The sequence below is a fragment of the Pristis pectinata genome, chromosome 7, assembly GCF_009764475.1.
Source record: "Pristis pectinata isolate sPriPec2 chromosome 7, sPriPec2.1.pri, whole genome shotgun sequence".
NCBI classification, from domain to species: Eukaryota; Metazoa; Chordata; class Chondrichthyes; order Rhinopristiformes; family Pristidae; genus Pristis; species Pristis pectinata.
The window spans coordinates 40556145-40575417 of NC_067411.1; the positions used below are offsets into that span (position 1 = coordinate 40556145).

General features: G+C 41.7%; 1 protein-coding gene across 3 annotated transcripts in view; it reads right to left on the minus strand.

Annotated features, from left to right (window-relative positions):
- The window catches only part of cemip2 (cell migration inducing hyaluronidase 2), an 84102-nt gene extending 73519 nt beyond the window's left edge, over positions 1 to 10583 (minus strand). For all 3 annotated transcript variants that reach the window (XR_007956613.1, XM_052019210.1, XM_052019209.1), the window contains exon 1: positions 10260 to 10583. The gene's annotated coding sequence lies outside the window, so the exon portion shown is untranslated. The remainder of the gene's footprint in view (positions 1 to 10259) is intronic.
- Between the last annotated feature and the right edge of the window lie 8690 nt (positions 10584 to 19273).

The window sequence follows — 19273 nt, forward strand, 5'->3', positions numbered from 1 at the left end:
GCTGGATTCAGGAGATAAATGTCTTGTGCTTACCTGCTGGGTAGAATTTAGGTTCCCACCCCCATCACTCACCCCACAGCTGTGGGCTCCCTCCTCCCCTGTCAAGAGCACTACACACTCCAACTGCAACCTGGTAATAAAAACCTACCCACTGAAGACTCCTCAATCTGGTTGCACAACAATAAACCGAGGCAAAAGTTGATACTCACAACCTGCTGTTAAATTCACCGGCTCAAAGGAAAGCTTTTCTTAAGCAAGACAGTGCCACATCTGCTGCTATACTCAAATTAACAACCAGCCTATCCAAGCTAATAATCAACCTTAAATCCTGTGCTAAAATAACTAATGCAGGCCACAGAAACAGGTGAAGCATTCTGATTAAACCAGAATTTAACCTGGTTCCCTCCATTGGTGCTACATGACCTACTGAGCTTTTCCATCCTTTTCTGTTTTTATTAGACAACAGGTCATTTTGCCCAACAGATCTGATTTGATTTTACATTTCACACAAACTCATCCTTGTCCCTTGACCTTATCACATCAGCAAATCCTTCTATTCCTTTATCCCCTTAACAGTATCTCTATTATTTACCTGTGTGAAAGCCAGTTCTTCATTCTCTGGTAAAAAAGTTTCCTGTGATCTCCTTATTGGAATTAATTCTGGTTGCCTATGCTTATGGCCTCTAGTGTTAGTATTGCCCAAAAGCGCAAACATCTTGTGCCAATTCAGTTTGAGAGGGGAGAATAAAACATTAAAAAGTACTCCGTGATAATGAAAGAGTTTCCACATTCCTCCTCAAACTCTAGGAGGCAAACTTCACAAAGTAATTAAAAGCTCCCTCTCTTCCGCAGAAATTAAATCATTACTTCAGCAATTTCTCAAAAATGTTACTGCAATCAAAACTCAGAAAAAAAACAAGTCTCCATTGTTAGCAGATTAGCAGTCAGGAATTCCTGCCCACATGAAAAGCAGAAGGAGATTCAGTTGTGGCTCCGCGGGTCATTCTCCCGCCTTAATTGGAAGGTTGTGGGTTCAAGTCCCACTCCAGGGGCTCAAGCACAAAAATCTAGCCTGGTGCCCCACCGTCAGAAGCGTTGACTTCTGAATGAGATATTGGAGCTAATAAATCCTTGGCTCAACAAGAAAGTAAAAATGCCAGGTGCCATTTTGAGTTCCCCTCCATGTCAAAAGAGATACCCTTTCCTGAAGAAAACATTACCAGGCAGATAGAGGAACCAATCTAAGGATGTTCTCAAAGTCTCCTCGAATGACTGTAACACCTCCACTGATTCCTTGGGAATCCCTGCCTCATGACTGCTCAAAATGGAGAAATAGCAGCTTTTATTACAGAACCAAGAACCTCAAGTCCATTCATCAGGAGCACGCAGAAGCCCAATACTCCAAACCCCTAAACTACCTCCTGCCCCACTGATGGCAAAGTCTGCAGGTCCCACATTGAGTACGTCAGGCTCCCCAAAACCCACAGCACTGGTGTAGCAGCAAGCCACCAAAAACCACCACTTCAGAAGCAAAATAACATTGGTTTTAGATGACAGCAAATGCTTATAAGGTCAGAAACCATCATCAGTGAACACCCCTCAGTGAACCCAGCAGTTAGGTAATGAGCGCTCCTTCCATTTCCAATCTTAAATTTTAAAGAAGTTAACACATTAGTCCCCTCCCCCTATTCTTTCTTCACATCTTTGCAAATTTACCTAATTCCCTTTGGAATGTTCCCAATGAATCTGCTTCTGCTGTCCTTTCAGATCAGAACAATTCACTGCATTAAAGTAAGTTCCTCTCCTCTTCCTCCTGTAGTTTACATAAGATTACATCAGTTACACACCACAGAATCAGTGCAATCAGTCCATTTTGGCTTTGAGGCTCCACTTGAGTTCTCCAGTCTTCCCCCATCTAAATCTATCAGCATAATCCTCTGTTCCCTCCCCCAAATGTCCAGTCTCTCTTTAAATGGATCTTTGCTATTCAGCGCAACCTCCCTCCATGGCAATTTAGTCCCACATTCTCACTGCTCTTTGGGTAATGAAGTTTCTCCTGAATTTTCCACTGGATTTCTTCGTGACTGTCTTATAATGGCCTCTAGACAGGTACTTCCTCACATTCCCTCAGTGTCAAAATCTTCCATAATTTTAAAGCCCTCTAATAGGTTACCCCTCAGCCTTGTTTTGTCAAGAGACCCAATTACTTTAATGACAAATATCCTAAATCAGTGCCCTCCAATTACTAACCTCATTCCCTCTTCCATGTCTCTCCATTTAACCCAAGTTGCTCATGCAGTAAATTTAGTACTTAAGGATTGGACAGCATTGGAGCTGCTGCCTCACAGCTCCAGTGATCCAGATTCCATCCTGACCTCAGCTGCTGTCTGTGTGGAGTTTGCTCATAAAGGGAATGACAGTCTAGGTTTCCTCTGGTTTCCTCCCACATCCCAAAGACAGGTGGGTTGGTAGTTTAATTGGCCACTGTAAGTTGCCCCTAGTGTGCAACCCAGACTGATAGAATTTGGGGGCAGTTGATGAGAATGTGGGGAGAATAAAACCGGACTAGTGTAAATGGGGGACAACAGCTGGCATGGATTCAGTAGGCTGAAGGGCCTGTTTCTGTGCTGTATATCTCAGAGACTCTAAATCTCCTCTCAAAACTTTTCCTAAAGTTTGATTCCTGATGAGATGATTCAGTAGAATTTCAATGCAATAGAAATAACACAAGAGTCCAATTGGATACGTCATATAACTACATTTCAGAACATGTCCTTCAGTCATGACTATGAATGATAAGACTGATGAGAAATTAGCTCTTTTCTCACAACAAAGTAGAGAAAAAAATCCAACACATACAAGGTCTCTCGAGCATTTTATTTAGGTCTGTTATAGAGAGCTGTCACCTACAAATGCAGATTAATGTGCAGTGACATACAAGAAAAAAAGAAATTTCACAACCTCAAGACATCCCAAAGCCCTACACCACAAGGAAATAAGGCATTTAATTTGCGAACACAAAGTTAGCAGGCAGCATCTGTGGAGGAGGAAACAGTTAATGTTTTGAGTCAAAGATCCTTTACTAGAACTGGGAAACAGAGAAAACAAATTAGCCTTAAGTTACAGAGAGGGAAAGGGAGGGATGAAGGGAACATCTCTGATGGGGAGGTTAGTATTGCCATGTGGATATTGGTATTGGTTTATTATTGACACGTGTACCAAGATACCGTTAAAAGCTTTTGTTTGCGTGCCATCCAAACAGATCATGCCATGTATAATTACATCAAGGTAGTAAAAAGAAAACAGAATGCAGAATATAGTGATGCAGTTACAGAGAAAGTACAGTGCAGATAGACAAATAAAGTGCAAGGGCCACAGCAGGATTGATTGGGAGATCAAGAGTTCATCTTTTAGTGTATGAGAGGTCCGTTCAAGAGTCCTTGGCCTTCTGAGGAGGTCATGGCATCATCGATGAGGTCATCCAGCTGATGGGTTAATGGGGGCGGTTAGAGGAAGTGGGATCATTAACAAAAGCTCTGAGGGCTGTTTACTGTTAACAGGATGGAATGTTCCATGGTGCAAAGCATCACAGTTTGCTAATGGGACAAATAATAGATGTACCCAGACCCGGTACAAGTGTGCAGAGCAGAAGCAACACTAGAAACTGCTATCTGAGAGTGGAGTGTAACATGTAATATTGGGTATGCAGCATGTAACCAGTACTCACTTATTGTTACATATCATGGACGCCAATCTTTTTGTTTAGTTTGGCAATAACTGTCTGCCTGTGTGGGAGCAGGTATACAGCAAGAACATTATCCTTCAGTGCAAACTTTTACTTAGCTCAGTGCCAATCCTCCAGCACCTTAGTGAGTGAATATGAGCAAGATGCTGAGACAGGGTGGTTGAGTATTTCTGGCAAGGAGTGTCTGGTGAGATCAGGGACCGAATGCAGAATAGTAGGACCTGTAGATCTCTAGAAAAAAAGTGAACCAAAAGAAATGCTTTACTTTCAACTAGTCCCAAACAAACCCCAGGCAAACGTTAGATCAGATCTGTCTCATTTAGACTGGAAAACACATCCAGTGACAGTAGACTATTCTTCAAGTTTTTGGAGAAGATTTCTTAGAAAACATCCATTCATTGACAGTCTTTACAAGCTCAAAGGAAAGTTTGCCAGAGGTGTCCCAGAGGCGCTGACCGCAGATAATGGGCCACAGTTCCATAGCAATAAACTTTGCGAGGTTCTCCAAGTTCTGGCTGGTTTGATCACCAGACATAGAATCACAGTAACTTACAGCACAGATATGAGCCTTTACGGCCCACCTCATCTATGCCAACCGCGACGCCTATCTATGCTAATCCCACTTGTCCGCATTAAACCCATATCCCTCGACTCCTTACTGAAGTACCCGTCCAAATGCCTCTTAAACATCGTAAGAGTATCTGTCTCCACTACCTCCTCTGGCAGCTCGTTCCAATATTTGCCACCTACTGTGTGAAGAACAACCTTCACATCTCTTTTAAATTTCTCCCCTCTCTGTGCCATTTAGTTTTAGACTCCCATACCCTGGGCAAAATAAAAATTCTGACCATCTATCCTATTTATGCCCCCTCAGTTTTGTAAACCTCTACAAAATCATCTCTTAGTCTCCTACTTTCCAGTGAGAATAAATACTATAGCTTATCCAATCTCTCCTTATTCCTTTCCTCCCACAGAAACTGCTCGACCTGCTGAGTTCGTCCAGCAGATTATTTCTCATTGTAACTACATCCCTTCATTCCAGGCAACATCCTGGTGAATCTCTTCTGAACTCTCTCTGTTGCTACCACATCCTTCCTGTAATGTGGCAACCAGAACTGTACACAATACTCCAAGTATGGTCTAACCAACATGACATCCCATCATCAGCTCACTTTGCACAGAGCACTAGAATTTAAATTTTAAAATTTAAAAAAAATTTATTTACAGCATGGTAACAGGCCCTTCCGGCCCAACGAGTCCACGCCGCCCATTTTAAACTCAAATTAACCTACCCATACATCTTTTGCAGTGTGGGAGGAAACCAGAGCACCCAGAAGAAACCCACGCAGTCATGGGGAGAATGTACAAACTCCTTACAGACAGTGGCGGGAATTGAACCCAAGTCACTGGCGCTGTAATAGCATTGCGCTAACCGCTACACTACCGTGCCTGCCAGCGCTGAGAGCTACAGGCACAGTGAAGATGAAACCCACATTACATCGACAATTTTCTTTTTCCCCAGGGAAAGGGAATCAAAAACTAGAGGGCATAGGTTTATGGTGAGAGGGGAAAGATTTAAAAGGGACCCAAGAGGTAACTTCTTCACGCAGAGGGTGGTGCATTTATGGAACAAGCTGCCAAAGAAGGTAGTTGAGGCAGGTAGAATGACGACGTTTAAGAGACATTTGGATAAGAACATGGCTAGGAAAGGTTTAGAGGGACGTGGGCCAAACATGGGCAAATGGGACTAGCTGAGGTGGTTACCTTGGTCGGTATGGACGAGTTGGGCTGAAGGGCCTGTTTCTGTGCTGTACTACTCTACAACAATGGTAATGCAACCTGCACCATTCCCCAGATCGCACAAAGTTAAATTCTCACATCCAGGCAATAGGCAAAAGACTAAATCTGGAAGAACAGACCACTGACCCAAGTTACTGAATAGAATGGGTTCCAAGATATGATTTTGCTTTATTCAATCGCCCACCTCCACCTTTTTCCTGGCTCCATATTTGCTGTTAAAATCTCTAACGTTTTCCACTTCCAACGAAAGGTTACCGACCCAAAATGCTTCTCTCCGCATGGATCCTGCCTGTTTGCTGCGGAGTTTCTTGGATTTTCTGTTTTGATTTCAGATTTCCAGCATCCACAGTGTTTTGCTTTTACAGCTTGTGGCTGCTTTGCTGCTGAGTCAGCGTCTCTCAACTAGACTGGTAGCTGGGCTGTGATGGTGAGTTCACCCATCCTGGTTAGAGTCAAATCCTAACAGCTGTGATTTATAACTACAGGTTTACTGTCAACAGGGCTGCTATTTTACAGTCACTAAATCAATCAAATGCCATCTATACTGTTTGGCTCCTTTGCCTGGGTTCAAGGCAATTAAATTCCATGATACTAAGTGTGATCTTCAAATTATATCAAGAGGCTGGAGAATTAAAGAATCAGAAAATAGCAGCAGGAGTAGGCCACTCTGTCTTTTAAACCTGCCCGCCATTTGGTACATTCATGGCTGCTCTGCCCCAGGCCTCATCTCACCTTGTATGCCAGTTCCCCATAGCCCTCAATTACCTGATCTTCCAAAAGTTTATCTAATTCCTCTTTAAGTGCTCCCAATGATCCCGCCTCCACAACCTCCCAGGGTAGGGAGTTCCAGAGATTCCCACCCACCACGAGAAGCAGTCCCTAGGCACCTCAGTTTTAAATGACCGACTCTAATATTGTAACTATGACCCTCATTCGAGATTCTCCCATTAGATATCTTTATTAGTCACACGTACATCGAAACACACAGTGAAATGCATCTTTTGCATAGAGTGCTCTGGGGGCGGCCCACAAGCATCACCACGCTTCCAGCGCCAACATAGCATGCCCACAACTTCCTAACCTGTAAGTCTTTGGAACGTGGGAGGAAACCCACGCAGGCACGGGGAGAATGTACAAACTCCTTACAGACAGTGGCCGGAATTGAACCCGCGTCACTGGCGCTGTAATAGCATTATGTTAACCACTACACTAGTGACAATAACTCAATATCTATCCTGTCACCAAGGATCTTATACTTCTCAATATGATCACCCTTCATTCTTCTAAACTTCAAAAGAACATAGATCTAATTTCTTTAGTCGCTTGTGATAGCACAGAAAGGGGCAGTTTGCCCCATTATGTCTGTTCCAGCCCCTTGTATGTCAATCCATTAAGTCCCATTCGCCCATCCTTTCCTCATAGCTGTATAATTTATTATCCCTAAAGTGCCCATGTAATTCCTGGTGCTGCTCCATTCAGAGAGACAAAGGCTAAAGGGAGAACTAAGAGCAGTTCTCAAAATGACATATTTTCAGGAGCACTTAAGAGGGATCTAATTCTGTGTTGGAATGGTCAGTAACCAGAGGGTGCCCACATTAAGGTGGAAAAAAAACGGGGTGGAGATTCCTTTTGGGGAAAAAAAACAGCGAATTGTTGTTGTGGTCAGGTCTGTGCTGTCTGAAAGGGCGGTGAAAGCGGATTCAACAGCAACTTTCAAAAGGAAATTGAATAAGTACTTGTATGGGAGAAATCTTACATGGTTTTGAGAAAGGAGCAGAGAGTGAGACCAACTGGAGGGCTCTCTCAAGAAGCTGGCTCAGGCACAATGGGCCAGTTAATTGCTTGGAACTTTTACAGCAGGCAAATATTCTAAGAACACACATCAAAAGTGACAATGTTTCACAAAGGCAGTTCCTGTTGTGACATCTTTGACAATGAGCCAAGCAAAGTGACACTGGTACCAAAAGCTGTGTTCCAGAGCTCCGTTTAAGAGGAGGAACTCAACAGGAGGGATGGAGTAGTGCACACCAGATATACTATGCCAAAGTGTCAACTTTCGAAATTGAGGCAATTGTGTGTTTTCCCATGAGCCAGAACCATAGAAAACTGCCATGATCTTTATCCAAATGTACATTCTAAAATGTAATTTCTTAACTTGCTTCTAAGAAGTACGGGTTAGGAAGTTGTGGGCATGCTATGTTGGCACTGGAAACATGGTGACACCTGTGGGCTGCCCCCAGAACACTCTACACAAAAGGTGCATTTCACTGTGTGTTTCGATGTACATGTGACTGATAAAGATATCTTATTTCGGACAGTACAGCACAGGAACAGGCCCTTCGGCCCACAATGTTGTGTCAAATTAATTAAGCTAATGACACCTAATTAAACTAATCAATTCTGCCTGCGCAAGGTCCATATCCCTCCATATTCATGTATCTATCAAAGAGCCTCTTAAACGTTTCTATCATATTTGCCTCCACCCCGGCAGCACATTCCAGGCACCCACCACTCTCTGTGTAAAAAAACTTGCCCCACATATCTCCTTTGAACTTTTCTTCATTCCCCCCCCCCACCCCACCTTAAATGCATGCCCTCTAGTATTAGACATTTTGACCCTGGGGAAAAGATACCAACTGCCTACCCTATCTATGCCTCTCATCATTTTATAAACTTCTATCCGGTCTCCCCTCAGCCTCTGCCACTCCAGAGAAAACAACCCAAGTTTGTCCAACCTCTCCTTATTAGCACATGCCCTCTAATCCAGGCAGCATCCTGGTAAACCTCTTCTGCACCCTCTCCAAAGCCTCCACATCCTTCCTATAATGGGGTGACCAGAACCGATTGCAATAGTCCAGAAGCGGCCTAACCAGAGTTTTACAACCAGAGTGACCCTTCCATGATCCAGTAGCCGGGGGATAATAAGGCATGACGTGGTGTTTAAGACTAGCTAATGCATTGCTCTTTCATCTATTTCCAAGCCTCAGCGAAGCATTCAGTCTCAGCGAGGCATTCAGTTTCATCTGCCCTCAGTCGGTAGCACTCTTACTTCTGGGACCACGGGACTACTTGCATCCACCTGAGAGAGCAGGTGGGGTCTTGGATTAACATCTCACTTGACGGAGATTATCACTGATGTGCTTCCTCAGTGCTGTGCTGGAGTATCGGCCCGGATTACATGCCAGTGCTGGGCTTGAATCCACAACCCTCAAACGCACAAGAGGTCCACTGACTATGACACAGCTGCACAAGGCACAGAATTAAACCTGGGACCCTCTGAAACTTGCTTAACACAATATTCACAATGCATTAACTCAGAATCATTGGGAAACAGTTAAATATAAATACAAAATATACAAAAGGCTCAGATTTAACGTCATCAGCAAAATAACCAAAATCGACATAAAATGTTGCTGTCAGATGGAATGCCCAATCAGAAAGGACAGAGGAAGCAGACTCAGTAGGAAGCTCACTAAGCAATACCAGAAAAGGGAAAATAAATTGCAAAGTAATGAGGGAAGAGCAGGGAGTGTTGGGTTAACTAGAGGGTTCTTTCAGAGAGCTGGCACAGGTACAATGGGCTGATTGGCCTCCGCAAGTTCTAGGGTTCTAAAACTGCCCACACAATCTACTGAGAGCTCTCTGCAGTACAGATAGCCAATACCACCAAGGCTGAGTCCAGGACTATTGTGGGGAAGCCAAGTTCCAGAATCTGAATCAACCTAAAAAATATCTAAAGTCCTGAGGGAATACTAACCATTTCTTTTTAAGTTAAAAAGTGCCTGGTTACTTCCGTATAAAAGAATGAAACATCAGAAATGTTAAACAGGAAACTTATGCAAGTAGTGCAAATTACTTCTTTTTGGTTTCCAAAGAAAGCAACAGTATATACAGCTGTTAAACTTTAGATTATATGTATCTTCATAGACTGACCCAGCACAGAATACTGCTCAGCACATTCTGGCTCTTTGAGAGAGAGATATCAGACCCCTCTCTCTCCACCCCCACCCCCCCCCCCCCCCATTCTTTCCCCATAACAAAATTACCTCAAGTATTTATCAATTCCCTTTTGGAAATGATTAGATCTGCGTGCACTCCCCTGTCATTCGACTGACTACAATGCAGCTTAGAACAAAATTCTCCTCATCTCATCTTTCGTTCTCCTGACAATGGCCTTACAGCCGGTGTCTGACACTCTTAGCACACCAGGGAGCTGCTTCTCCCTATTTACTGGATGACTTGTCAGATCTTCATTGATGAGGGGATGTGGGGGGATGGGCAATGTCCCTGCTCAGAAGAAACAAAAGGAGGTGCAGAAACATCAAATAGGCCTCTTTATCTTTCCTACCTACACTCCAGTCTACTTTATACCAGCAAGTCAAGTTATACTGGGAACAAAATAATACCACTTGTATCTCTGTTCTGTGTGAGGCGAATAACCCCAAGCGCCCAGCACACATTCAGCAATCTCTCCAGTACATTAGTTTATTGTCAGATTCACCAGGGTGCAGTGAAATTCCTTGCTCGCGTGAAGCTCACGGAGAAAACAGTACACATGGTAATAATAAATGTAACATTAAATACAGCAACAGAATGGTGCAAAGATAGTATTACAATCCGTACTTAGCGATATCTACGCTATTGCCTAAACTTTCAAATGTTCGGACCAAAGGGTTATCAGTTGGGACGGGGCGAAGGCTGGTATTTTCCTTACCTTATTAAGAAGTGCAGCCTTGATTTAAAACACACACATAGACGGGCTATTACGATGTGTCAGAGTCGCTGGCCTTCATGGTCGAGACACGGCTCGCAGCATCTTCTTCAGAGCCATTCAGGTCCTCAGCAGAGTGCAGTGCCTTTTATTCTGGGGCGGAGTGTTGCTGGTCACTGTTCTAAGTTCCTCTGGCCGCTACATCGCAACGTGCGCCCTAAAGCTCGGCTTCCAGCTTCTAAGTTGTGGTTCCTTTGACTTTCTTAAACTCCCAAACTTTGTATGTGTGTGTGAGAAAGAGGGAGAGCAAACCTCCTCTCGCCTTGCTCCGAGTCAGGGCAGTACATAGGAAAAGGAAGTGTAGAATGGTCGGATTGGGTTAAATCAGCAACAGGAATAAGGTGGGGTTTCGCTTCGTCGTCATAGATTTTTTTTCGCTCTGGGAGACTTGTAAATCTCTTTCTTTCTCATTTCCAACTAGAAGCGAGTAGCTGCCGACCTCTAATGGGCATCTCGGGTATATCCAGGCTATTCTCTAACCTCATTTTAGACAGATTCTCTCAATTGCAATGTAAATCCCATTTTATTGTCGATTGTATTGAAAGTTTAATCGTGTTAGCTTGGATGAAACTCCAGGTTTTGATCTTTTAGGGAAAAAAAAACAAGTGGCGTTGAAGCCGAGGCAGACAGTGAGTAATAGGCAGCAGCTGCTCAGCAGATTACTTCCACACCCTGTACCAAACTCACAAAGGCCAAGGGCAGCAGGTGCAAGGGAACACCACCAGCTGTAGGCTCCCCTCCAGACGTCCGTCACCGTCACTGGGCAAAAATCCTGGCTCCCTACCCAACAGCTCACTGGGAGTGCCTTGACAAGGCGGGTGTTCCAAGGCCAATTACTGACAATAAATGCCGGCCTTGCCAGCAGCCTTCACCTGTAAAGAATTAAAAAAGACTCTTGATGCCAATACTAGTGGGGTTCTGTGCTGTGGGATAAATTACTGCCCTCTTTGTATGATTCACGTGCACAGATGAACAGTGTAGTTGGAGAAATGAATAACCGGTGGCATGTCCTCCAGCAGCTCTCTACATCTCATGTTTCTTTATATTATTCTATATTGTCTGGGTTCACAGTAAGTAATGCATGCATGCACACACACACATGCATACGCACACACATATACACACAGACACACACACAAATATAAACATGCACACAATACAGCAGGGATTGAATATCAACAAAACAAAAGAAAATAGTAAAGCAACAAAAGTAAGAGCAAAGTTCTTGAGTCTACTGAAGAGTGTAAGTGAACAGTTCAGGGGTGAGTCCAGAGCACCAGCCACTTGCTTTAACTTTGACCTCACACAAGGATTCACCCAAGTCCACAGCAAACACTGCTTAGGAGGAACAATGGTAATTGGATAAAAAGCGCAAGAGGAACAACATGGTACAGCAGAAACTGCATCAAAATGATTGCTCAGATTCAAACTGGTTACATTGGAAGCCTTGGTGCAGACTGGGTGTGAGCTTTTCATTTCATCCAAAGGTTGCATAGAAATGTTCCTCACAGCAAGAAACATAGGTGGTGACGGTGAGAGTATGCCTCCTCAAAACAATGCAGAAGCACAAGAAAGCCATTTCTCAAACTGAAGCAACAGCAGGTCGAGCAGCATCTATGGGGGGGAAGGGAATTGTTGACGTTTCGGGTTGAAAACCTGCATCGGGACTAAGAGTGGAGAGGAGAGACAGCCAATATAAAGAGGAGAAGGGGAATGGTGAGATAGAGGCCTGAGGTGTCTTCATTCCTCCAACTGAGATAGGTTCTGAACTGTACATTATGTTAGCATGCCTTCTGATGCAACAGAAAGTAAAAACTGTTCTCTTTTAGTGAAACAGTGCAAAATTTACACGATCATTTCAACGCAAACCACCAGAAATTGTAAAGAGCTATAAACTTGAATCTAGGAATCAGAACTCAGGCAGAACAGTCAGTGAGCATATCGCCTCAGTGTGGTGCATATTTCAGTGGTGTAACGTTGGTGCCTTCATAGTCCATACATTGAGTGACAAGTGTATATGTGCTTTAACTGGAGGAAATTCAATTTATTAAATACACAGAATCTCACATTCAACCTTGCTTGCAAAACTGCAACCGCTATGGAGATGATGAGAAGGAATTCTAAAAAATTCTGTCTAGTCCAAGTACAAATAAAACCATAGTTTATTGTCGCAGAGCAGTAACAAAGGTTGTAGTTCCAACGTACAATCTGAAGTGCATGGACGATACAGGTGTTAAATAGCTGTGTTAGATATAACACAAGTGAGCTAACACATGAATGTTCATTTAGGACAGTAAAATGTTTTAATTCCTGGGAAAAATGAGCTGTATCCTCCAGCCCAAAGCCAAGGTGGTGAATCAAAGTAATTCTGGTGGTGCGGAAGGTTTCACAGCAAGACACCACAGGGAGGAACTCCCCATGGTTTTGAAGCCAACATGAACAAATGAGGCTGGGCTTGAACAACATTTACACCAGCAGCAATGACAGAAAGCAGAAAAACTTCAAGACAAAGACATGGTTAAGTGACCAGTGCATCAACATACAGTGACAGATTGCTCAAGTTATGTGTAAGGATACAGAGTTAAGTAAGTTCAGCAAAGTAACACTGACAAAGAGTACAACCAACTGGAAAACACATTTAGACAAAGTAATGAAATATTTAGTGTGTCACAGTTGTTACGGACTTAGTGAATGTCCCTTTTAGATAGAGTGTGTGTGTATTTGTGTGTGTGGCGTGCTTACGTCAATAAAAGCTAAAGGACGTAGTGACATTGTAGAAGTCAGGAGAAGAAGAAGGAGAGAGAGAGAGAGAGAAGGGAGAGAGACACCAGCCTGCTAGTTTTCTCTATCGATGGATAAGAAACTATAACTGTGTCTGCCACTGAAATCCATGTATGGAAGTTGGAAGTAATCCGGTGGAGTTCACTTTGTTGCTAACCTGTAGAAGGAAACAGGTATTTGTGTGTGGACGACCACGATTCGGATGCCTTTCGGGGTGAGGAACTCACCACCGAGTAAACACTGGAGTGTCGTTTGGGTTCCATCGTGGAACATTTGGATTTCATATTTACTCTCTCTCTGTTTTTCTACATCTACGTCTTATCTTCTGACAACGGTGGTTGTTGAAGAAGCCCTTGCTCATGTTTCACCTTATGGCTTGCGGAACTGAACTTTAAGAACCATTCCTGAACTGGGAGTTTTGGACTTTGCCACACACACACACACGAAGAGTTTAGTTTTGGGGTTAACGTTCAAGGTTTAACATTTTTGAATTCTAACATACTAACATTTTTACTTTTATTTTACGTATTATCATAAGTAGTGATTAATAAAATAGTTTTTAACACTGAATCATGCTCTGTGTGTTTCTTTTGTTGCTGGTTCGTGACAAAATTGGGGGCTCGTCCGGGATCCAATCCAAAGATTAACGAGTGTCGTCTGGGATCGTTCCCTAGATTGACGAGATTTGTTCGGGATTCAATCCAAAGATTTTTGAGGGAGGTCTGATAAATTCTTTTTAATTGGCTTGTGTGTGTGTGGAAACCAGCAGCAATGGATATTAAGGCATTTTTGGAGTCACCAACCCTAAAGGGATTGGAGGTGGCGAAAAAGGATGATTTGATAAAGATTGCTACAAAGCTAAACCTTACAGAAGTAAAGCAGTCTATGAGAAAAGCAGTTATTCATAGAATGATAGTTGACTATTATTTGGAGAAGGAAGTGTTTGAGTTGAGTGAGGTAGTTGAGTTTCCTGAGAGTAAACCGGTGATTTCTGATGTGACTTTTCAACCAGTGGAGTTGGAGGATCTGGAGGAGGAAGAATTAGAACAGTTAGAAGAGTTTTCTGGGGGTGAGTCAGAGAGACCTGTTAGACAGGTGCAGATAGCAAAGAATGGAGTTAGGACAAACACGACTGAAGGTTGAGTTGGGACAAAAGAGATTAGAGGCCGAACAAAAGAAATTAGAGACTGAACGAGAGATAACTTGGATGAAGATAGAGGCTGATCTAGCAATGAAGCAGATGGAATTGAAGAGGATGGAGCTGGATAGTGAGGAGAAGGAGAAACAGAGGCAGCATGATTTACAAATGATGCAAAAGAGTTTGGAATCTGATTCTGATGATGGTTTTTCAGCCAGCAGGGAGGTTCGATTAGTCCCTCCTTTTGAGGAAGATCAGGCTGATCAGTATTTCCAACATTTTGAAAAGGTTGCTGTGAGTTCAAACTGGCCAAAGGAAGGATGGGCTCTTATGGTACAGAGTGTGATTAAAGGTAAAGCTCAAAAAGCTTACTCTGCTTTGTCTGTTGAAGATGCAGCTGATTATACCAAGGTAAAACAAGCTATATTGAAGGCCTATGAATTGGTACCTGAAGCTTATAGACAAAAATTTAGAGACTTGAGGAAATCTGCAGATCAGACTTATATGGAATTTGCCAATGGAAAGAGAATATGTTTTGAACGATGGTACATGGCTAAAAATGTAGATGGGGATTTTGATAAATTGAAAGAGTTAATATTAGTGGAAGACTTTAAAAGATGTGTTCCAGCTGAATTAACAACATATTTAAATGAAAAGGCAGTGGAAACTTTACAAGAAACTGCTAGGTTGGCAGATGATTATGCTTTAACCCATAAATCCAAATGGGGACAACCTAAAACCTTTCAAAAGAGTTACAAGGACAATCCAGGTAAACCGGAGATTAAATTGGGAGGTAATCAAAAAGTGAATTTGGGCATGCCACTGTGACGTATCTTGGTTATGTTGTAGGTCAAGGCAAGCAAGCTCCTATTCAGGCAAAAGTTCAAGCAATATCTGAGTTCCCTATTCCCACAGGTACGAGGACTGTTAGAAGATTTTTGGGAATGGTTGGATATTATCGAAAATTTTGTAAAAATTTTGCTGATATTGCTCTTCCCTTAACTAATCTTCTGAAGAAGGGAGTAAAGTTTGTTTGGACAGATTCTTGTCAAGAAGCATTTGAGAAGCTGAAAGCCATTTTATGCTACCATCCTGTGCTCAAAACACCTGACTTTGAAAAGCCATTTTCATTAGCAGTAGATGCCAGTGATGAAGCTGCAGGAGCTGTGTTGTTGCAGAAGGGTGACCTTGATGATATTGACCATCCTGTAGCTTACTTTTCAAAGAAATTTAATGAGCATCAAAAGAATTATTCCACCATAGAGAAAGAATTACTGTCGCTTGTTTTAGCCTTGCAACATTTCAATGTATATGTTTGCACCGCTCAGAAACCATTGACTGTGTATACAGATCATAACCCATTGGTGTTTCTGAGCCGAGTCAAAAACAAGAACAGAAGGCTGTTAAACTGGAGTTTAATTTTGCAAGAGTTTGATCTCATGATAACTCACATTAAAGGTAAAGATAATGTGATTGCTGATTGTCTTTCTCAATGTTAAATGGGAAACATGTATCTGTACTAATCTGATAGTCTGTAGTTGTGCAGAATGATAATTATTAACATTACTAATTGTATGCGCGGTTAAATTTTTCTTGGGAAAAATTTTTTTTAGGTGGGAGGTGTTACGGACTTAGTGAATGTCCCTTTTAGATAGAGTGTGTGTGTATTTGTGTGTGTGGCGTGCTTACGTCAATAAAAGATAAAGGACGTAATGACATTGTAGAAGTCAGGAGAAGAAGAAGGAGAGAGAGGGAGAGAAGGGAGAGAGACACCAGCCTGCTAGTTTTCTCTATCGATGGATGAGAAACTATAACTGTGTCTGCCACTGAAATCCATGTATGGAAGTTGGAAGTAATCCGGTGGAGTTCACTTTGTTGCTGACCTGTAGAAGGAAACAGGTATTTGTGTGTGAACGACCACAATTCGGATGCCTTTCGGGGTGAGGAAGTCACTACCGAGTAAACACTGGAGTGTCGTTTGGGTTCCATCATGGAACATTTGGATTTCGTATTTACTCTCTCTCTGTTTTTCTACATCTACGTCTTATCTTCTGACAACGGTGGTTGTTGAAGAAGCCCTTGCTCATGTTTCACCTTATGGCTTGCGGAACTGAACTTTAAGAACCATTCCTGAACTGGGAGTTTTGGACTTTGCCACACACACACACACGAAGAGTTTAGTTTTGGGGTTAACGTTCAAGGTTTAACATTTTTGAATTCTAACATACTAACATTTTTACTTTTATTTTACGTATTATCATAAGTAGTGATTAATAAAATAGTTTTTAACACTGAATCATGCTCAGTGTGTTTCTTTTGTTGCTGGTTCGTGACAAAGAGACACTGACAAAGAGTACAACCAACTGGAAAACACATTTAGACAAAGTAATGAAATATTTAGTGTGTCACAGTAGACAGAAAATAGTGTAGCTGATGATGTTAATCAACTGATATTGAGGGCAAAGATTGGTTTGGAGGATTTAAGTCAGACTGGAGAGATATTCAGTGTATTGTTTCAAAATCATTAATGGACATAGCATTGGGAAAGAATGCAGGAACATTCAAAGATACCTCCGTGTGTTTCACAGGTTACAATACCCATATCCCAAATGAAGCCCAGTGCAAAACCAATCTACTGTAAACTTCTACTTGTGTCAATCAGTAAGAGGAAGAGTTAGGTACATTGGAAGTAAATGGAGCTCTACTGAAGACAAACCAGGTATAGCAGAGGTAAAGAGTGGACATGATTGTTAAACTGCGTGGTAATGACAGGATTACCATGAACTAGGCAGTAAATAATGAGCAGTACCTGTCCACTGCTACTTCACCGGATTTATATGCAAAGTTAGCAGGAGCTGAATTTTTCAGCAAACTTGATCTGTCTCACATTCATTTCAGCTGAATGTAGATAAAGAGAGCTAACAACATTTAATGATCGTTAAGTATACAGACTATTATTTCTACATAAAACTACTTCATGGTGTGATATCATCACTGGATATCTTTCAGTGGACAAGGTACTACAAAATTTAAATCATTGTCTCTGCAATCAGCATGATATACTCACAGTTACAAGAAAATCTTTGAATATTATCAGTGTGCAACAGAGTACATGAACACAATGCAAAGCACAAAAGAAACATGTGCATTCATGCAGAAAGTAGTAGTTTATCTTGGTAAATGCAAATCGATTGCAACCTGTCAAAGAAAAGGTGGAAGTAATTTAGAAGCCAGAGAAACCTGAAAATGTTGCAGAGCTTAAATCATTCCTAGCATAACACAGAACTCTTCTAGATTTTTGCAGTCTTGCAACAATACTGATACTGTTACATCAGTGAATGAAGAAAGACGTGAAATAGATTTGGAGAAAAGAACAGTGAATTGTATATAACCAATGTAAGACGAGTCTGGGAATTGAGTCTTTGTTAGTTTATTATGATCCAACATGCACCCAGTGCTTCAAATTGTGGATTGAGAGATGTAAGCTATAGTGTAATGGACAATCCATTGCACCAACATTACAAACTTTATTGAAGAGTGAAAGAAACAAGGCTCAAAATGAGAAAGAGGTGATGGGATTGTCTTTGCAGTGTTAAGGTTTGATCAATTCCTACTGCAACCTTCTACATTGATCACAGATCAAAACTCCTTATTATCAATTCTTGGTCATCTGGCAGCAATAACAAGAATGTAAAAGTGACCCATTCTTTTATCTTAATATGATTATACAATTGAACATAAAAGTTAAAATCAAAATACCAGTGCAGATGTGTTTCCAGGGTTACCATATGAAAATTCAGATATGGGGATTGGGAGCATGATCTTCACATTGAAAATAATTTGATTTGTCATTCCTGGATTGGAGATAGACAAGAAGGCACAAAAAGATACTGTATGAAAATGAGGAAAAGAAAAAAAACTCTAAGAGGATGGACAGACTCTAACAAATGTACAGGTGAAAACAAGAAGCTACAACCAATGATAGGAGTTGTCCACAGAGAAAGGTTTCATTAAATGGCAATGCATAGTTGTCTTACTAAATGTATTGTGAAAACAAAATTTAGAAAGGTTTCACATTGGACATACTGGTATTGTGAGCATGAAGGCAATGGCCAGATGTTTTATTTGTTGGCCAGGACTAGATAAAGGTCTCAGTGAACTGGTAGGTGAGGGTACAACCTGTCATAGTTGCAACAGATCACATTTGCAGAGTTGGACATAACAAATGAGACCTTTCCCAAGGATACACATTGATTGTTGCAAGAAGACGATTGATAACTTTCTAGTAATCATAATTAGTCCCTCACTCTGGATCAAGGTGGAATATGTTTGGCCCTGTAATACAACAAAGCTTATTATTGAAAAATTGAGATCTATTTTCCCACATCACGGCTTATCAGAAGAAATAGACTCAACTGGCTATCCTAGATATCATTCATTTCTATTTGAGTGCTTTATAAACCAAAATAGCATGACGTGCATGCTTTATTCGCCATATCATTCCGTGCCACATGATACAGCCAAGGGATCAGTGAGAATTAGCAAAGAACCAAAATAACAAGTGTTTCAGGGGCGTGTGTGTTTACAATGAGATTGTAAATGAGCAAACTTTTTGCAAAACTGTGAGAAAAATGCCTGGTTCCATAATGGGTCATACTCCAGCTGACTTGCTCATCTTAGAACACGATTGAGCTTAATTCAGCCAAACCTTGAGGGAAAAGTAGAAGAGAAGCAGTTGAGGCAAAGACAAAATTATGCCAAACTATGGAGGGAAATTAAAATATGACATGAAAGGGTTTGTGGTTTGACACCATCTAATAAATCTTACATTTGGAAATGGGATGTTGGAGTGACAGTTGAATTATGTAGTACAAAGAGCTACCCTGTGTAAATTGGAGAATCAGAAGTGTATATGTAGACCACTTAATTCCAGCAAGGGAATATTGAATAGATATGTGATCATGGGCATATTCCAGAAGTTGATGCAGTAGGGACTATGGAAGAAGCAACACAATAATACTGAATTAAGTCAAGAAGT